We start from the raw sequence: 6,128 nt of genomic DNA, 5'->3' as shown, positions 1-6,128 counted from the left end.
GACGGCGAGCAGGAGAAACCCCCCATAATCCAAGAGAAAGCAGTTAACAACCTGCCACACCACCTGGATGCTCAGAAGTCTATGGGGCCAGATGGGATCCACCTGAGAGTGCTGAGAGTGCTGGCAGAGGAGCTTGCCAAGCCACTCTCCATCATTTATCAGCAGTCCTGGTTAACAGGGGAGGTCCCGGATGACTGGAGGCTTGCCAATGTGATGCCCATCTACAAGAAGGGCCGGAAGGAGGATCCGGGGAACTACAGGCCTGTCAGCCTGACCTTGGTGCCGGGGAAGATGATGGAGCTGTTCATCTTGAGGGCACTCACAAGGCATGTGCGGGACAACCAGGGGATCAGGCCCAGCCAGCATGGATTCATGAAAGGCAGGTCCTGCTTGACCAACCTGATCTCCTTCTATGACCAGGTGACCCGCCTAGTGGATGAGGGAAAGGCTGTGGATGTGGTCTACCTGTACTTCAGCAAGGCCTTTGACACCGTCTCCCACAGCATTCTCCTAGAGAAGCTGGCGGCTCACGGCTTAGACAGGTGTACTCTGCGCTGGGTCAAAATCTGGCTGGACGGCCGGGCCCAGAGAGTTGTGGTGAATGGAGTTAAATCCAGTTGGTGGCTGGTCACGAGCGGTGTTCCCCAGGGCTTTAGTTTTGGGGCCAGTCTTGTTCAATATCTTTATCAATGATCTGGATGAGGGGATTGAGTGCACCCTCAGTAAGTTTGCAGACGACACCAAGTTGGGCGGGAGTGTTGATCTGCTCGAGGGTAGGAAGGCTCTGCAGAGGGACCTGAACAGGCTGGATCGATGGGCCGAGGCCAATTGTATGAGGTTCAACAAGGCCAAGTGCCAGGTCCTGCACTTCGGCCCCAACAACCCCATGCAGTGCTACAGGCTTGGGGAAGAGTGGCTGGAAAGCTGCCTGTCAGAAAAGGACCTGGGGGTGCTGGTTGACAGCCGGCTGAACATGAGCTGGCAGTGTGCCCAGGCGGCCAAGAAGGCCAATGGCATCCTGGCCTGTATCAGAAACAGTGTGGCCAGCAGGAGTAGGGATGTGATCGTCCCCCTGTACTCAGCAGTGGTGAGGCCGCACCTCGAATACTGTGTTCAGTTTTGGGCCCCTCACTACAAGAAGGACGTTGAGATGCTGGAGCGTGTCCAGAGAAGGGCAGCGAAGCTGGTAAGGGGTCTGGAGAACAAGTCTTATGAGGAGCGGCTGAGGGAACTGGGACTGTTTAGCCTGGAGAAAAGGAGGCTGGGGGGAGACCTTATCGCGCTCTAGAACTACCTGAAAGGATGTTGTAGCGAGGTGGGTGTCGGTCTCTTCTCCCAAGTAACTAGCGATAGGACAAGAAGAAATGGCCTCACGTTGCGCCAGGGGAGGTTTAGATTGGATGGAAGGAAAAATTTCTTTACTGAAAGAGTGGTGAAACATTGGAACAGGCTGCCCAGGGAAGTGGGTGAGTCCCCATCCCTGGAGGTATTTAAAAGACATGTAGATGAGGCACTTAGGGACACAGTTTAGTGGGCATGGTGGTGTTGGGTTGACGGTTGGACTCGATGATCTTAGAGGTCTTTTCCAACCTCAATGATTCTATGATTCTATGATTCTGTAAGTACAGCAGTTACACATTTGTACTTAGCAGGCCACATAAAATAGCCATCTGTCTTGGGGCTTTAACATTTCCAAGCACTTTGCTACTGTGCAAATATCCCACCCATTCAGAAGAACTTAGGCATTTCCATTACTAAGTAGACAACCCATATCCAGGCTCCTGTGAGACATGCATGTACACAAGCTGGTTTCCCCACATTAGAATTATGCTGAAATGTTAGCTTCTTAAATGCCATGCAGCACTATTTCTTTTCTGCAGTGTTGTGTACTTCCTCTGTAGCTTATGTTGCTCACCTGTAAATTTGTGCTGCCTATGGCATTAGAATATGATCATGAAAATAGTGCTTTGCAAAGGAACTTGCTCTGTAGAAGACAACTTAGGACCAGTGTCACTCTGGTGAAGCTTCTTCATATTCACAATGATACAAGAAAATATGAAGTCTTTGCCACCAGAAATCACCAAATGTGGCCTAGGATCCATTCATATTTTGCTGAAGGGTCATGGGCTAGCAGGTGAGCCTCTTCAAGCTTGCTCAAGCTTCTTCGAGTTTGATGCTTGAATTGCCTGAATGTGTGGGAGTTTAAACAGAATAAAAGTACTTCACTCAGCTGAATTCACAGCATTGTTTATTTATTGATTATTGTGGGCACAGTTGTCCATTATGTGCTTGGGAGATAAAGCTGTAATGCTGGAGTTGTTTCACATGGTAAGACTCAGATTTGTGGAAAATTAGTTGTGTTGAGAATTCTGAAAATGTCACTTGTGGTTAGCCCAAGAACTCAATAGCTAGAAAGGAAATTAGGCAAATAAAGCAGTTTACAGAAGAGCTGACAACCTCTGTCTCAACAGTTCAGCACTTAGACAGCAGGAATGGAAACTGATAATCCAGGAAAGATTTAGGTGTACCACCGTGAACAAACACACAATAATTTGCCCAGAAAGCCAGGTGTCAATGATGAACTACAGCACAGAGATCGGTTTACAGTCTGAAAAAAATACCCTTTCTGAAATTTCAGTCGTGGCTGCTAATAAGCTGTCTATTATTCAAATACCCAATTCTGTACTGAATTTGTCACTGTTTAGTCTCAGTGACTTCCTCTAGTAATGTGTTCAAGATCTGACTTGGCATTTTCTACACCTGAATTTCATTAAAACTCAAATTTGTTTTGAAATTTCTTCATGCTTGCAATTTGGGGACTGCAATTCTTGATGCATTAGTTCTGGTTTTTTAATTCAGAGTAAGTGTGCTGTAGAACCAGAGGTGTGTAAAGCCAGTCTGCTCTTTATGTGGAAAAACATAATGCATTAGAGGTCTCTGTAGCACCTCTGTCTTGAAGCACATATCCTGCCAGACCTCTCTGTGGAATCTGTTACTTCATGACCCCTCATATCCATAAGAATTAGGGTGCAATCCAGACTGACTGGTGGACTAGCAAATTAAGGATGAAGGAAGTTTCAGTGAATTTTATATCCTCTGATGTGATGAGGCCAGCCTTCAAATTGGGAGATCAAGAGATGAGTTAGAATTTAGGCTTGAAATGAACAGACACATGTTAGGCAGTATTATAAGCGGCCACCACCTCTAGCAGCTCCAGATCCTGGGGATTCCTCCTGCCTGGCAGCTGGAGCCTGGTCCAGGGACCCAGGGGTCTCTGTCCCAGACTGATGGATGCAGCTGCTGCTTTCCTATTTCTGAACTTACTGCAGGTTCAACCAGTAGCGAAGCTGAGCACATATCCCAGAGACAGACAGACAGGCACGCGTGCACACACACACACAGAGGACACTGACACAGCAGGTCACATGCACTGCCACTGACGAGGCACTGCTTTCAACAGCACCCCCATACAGGACTCACATAAAACATAAGCACAGACAGCCAAGTCCCCTTCTCCTCTTCAGCTGGTAAAGATGGAAGTTCACTACTGAAAGCGTGTGCACCACGACCCGCCCCCCCCAGTTCATAAGCACACACACAGTTGTGGCTTGTACTGGCATGACCCACCCCTCTGTCCATCCGACACCCCCACCCAGATCCTGAACCCTTTTACACACTTCACGGGTCTCCTACTCACCATCTTGTCCAGCTAACAGACCCAGAACTCACACACTCATCTCACAGGTACTCCACACTCACGGGTCCCCCGAGTTACCGTCACAGGCCCTCTGCCTTCTTGGTACCTCTGCCCAGACCCAGCGCATCCTACTTGCTGACTGGTACAGATTGAGGTTTGCCAGTGAAGTATACCCCACCCCTGCACATGCCAGGTTTGCAGAAGGTACAAACTCTCTTCCACCCCACAGCAACTGGTGCCGGGCACATGTGCCTGTGACTTGAGATCCCACTCCAGCCGCTGGAGCTGAGACCCTCACCTGCTTCATTCTCCCCAGTCCCTCCCAGTTACTGGTTTTCAGGACACACACTGTTCCCGTCCCAGTGGCTGGTGGCCAAGACCACCACCCGCTGTAGTTAAGAAAGAATTTAAATAAGAAGTTAGGACCAACTGCAGTGATCAGGCACAGGGTGTTGTCAGACAAGCGTACTGACCAGTGATGTTTTACATGCAGCTGGCCCCTTTTATACCACTTTCTGTCTATTCCCCCACTTTGTTCCTCCCCAATCCACTTCCACTAAACATTCCTTTGTAAATTCTGCATAGTCCCTCAGACCCACCTCGAATATCTCAAATCCTCACATTCCTCTTCTTTCCCCTTTCTTATCAGTTACAAAGTCCAGGTGGCCATCTCCAAAGCTGTACCTGGGAGTTTCTCTCAATCGTTCATCAATTAGTAACTAGAGACATTTAATCCTTGGCATCGTCTCTTTTATCTGTTGTCTACCAGGTTTGTGTCTTTAAGTGTTCTTGCTTATCACTTGCCCTTTTACTTACTATCCCCTTTGCACCGAAAAGGTCCTTGATCGGAAAACCTTAATGAAGCAGAGGCTCTTACCTTCCACATACCCTTACAATACCTGCTGCACAGGACATTCTCTAAGCAGAATGACAGAAAGAAAAGTGATTTTTTTTGTTGGCAACTTGTATTTGTGTAACAGGAAGAGTACAGTCCAGGGACAAAAATGTATCAAACTCACATTTTAAAGCTTCCTTTGCTGAAACCAAGTTCATGGTGAGGAAAAATTTCTTTACTGAAAGAGTGGTTAAACATTGGAACAGGCTGCCCAGGGAAGTGGTTGAGTCACCATCCCTGGAAGTATTTAAAAGATGTGTAGATGAGGCGCTTAGGGACATGGTTTAGTGGGCATGGTGGTGTTGGGTTGACGGTTGGACTCGATGATCTTAGAGGTCTTCTCCAACCTCAATGATTCTATGAGTCTATGATTCTATGGTGCTAAAACCAAGAAACAAAACTGTATCCCTGTCTTTGGAAATGCAGCATGGAAGGACAAACTGCAGGTGATGCTGTAAAGATGGCTAGCATGACACTTGAAGCTATTATCTCATCTGACCTCCTGATGCAGCTGTAGCCACCAGCACCTTGCACTGAGCCAAATGGGCTGCATCAAGGTTCCTGCAACAGGAAGCTGATGACAGCATCTCAGGATCTCTATTTGTAGCTTACTCGTAGCTTGCGAACCATCTATGGCTTGCTGGGAGTGTGCCTGCTAGCTGGCTCCCAGAGCAGATACAGGGATAAATCTCTCCAGGGACCGGGAGTGAGTTCTGATCCTGCCAAAAAGGTTGAGGGATTTTCCCCAGCACCTCATACAGCTATGGTTTGCCACGCAAGCAATTGCTGTTTTTGTCTGCAGGCACCACGCGAGCAGCATATGGGATATGCCTGCTGGAGGCAGGTATCTATATATCTTGGACTTAGTCTCAGGACTGTTAGTCTCAGGCCATACCAACACATTTTGTTTTCTGGGGAAATAATATGAGCTGAGCACATCCTGCCTTCTCCCTCCCCACCAATTTTCTCTTGGAAACAAATGGCATGGTAAAGATCATGTTTTTCTCCTAATTGTGTACAGAGCTGTGTAAAATTAGTGAATATAGTGTTTGGCCTGACCAGATTGTTGGGGTTCAGCAGACAAGCACTGTCAGTATAATGTGCTGCTGAGAGAACAGATTCTAGTCTAGTATTGAGGCCTGGATTAAAGTTTTGGCATCCCAAATATCTCCCCAGGTCCTAGTACTTGGTCCCCAGACAGGGCAAGGGAAAGATTCTCACCAGCTTAGACAACTGATTGTTCTGGAGCACCAGGGGAAGGCTGGACCCACACAGTAAAAGAAATAAACAGCCCTTTCAGTCACAGCTTGATTGTGATCTGGCCAGTCCTAACCCTCTTCAGAAAGTTTGTAGGCATTTGCTGGTCCTAGGGCCTTGCTGTCACACTGTGGAAGAAAGATGGTCATTAGAGAAGCTGGGTCACAGATGATGAGGGAGGAAAGGGGGAGAAAACAGGCTGACTGGTATGTCACCGAATTGGGTAAAGGCTCCTGTGGTAGCAGGAGGGTCTGAGTTGTGCTAACCTGTGCGTGCCAG

The sequence above is a fragment of the Aptenodytes forsteri genome, unplaced genomic scaffold (genome assembly GCF_000699145.1).
Source record: "Aptenodytes forsteri isolate BGI_AS27 unplaced genomic scaffold, ASM69914v1 Scaffold224, whole genome shotgun sequence".
NCBI lineage: Eukaryota > Metazoa > Chordata > Aves > Sphenisciformes > Spheniscidae > Aptenodytes > Aptenodytes forsteri.
Note: the sequence above shows the minus strand (reverse complement) of the source record.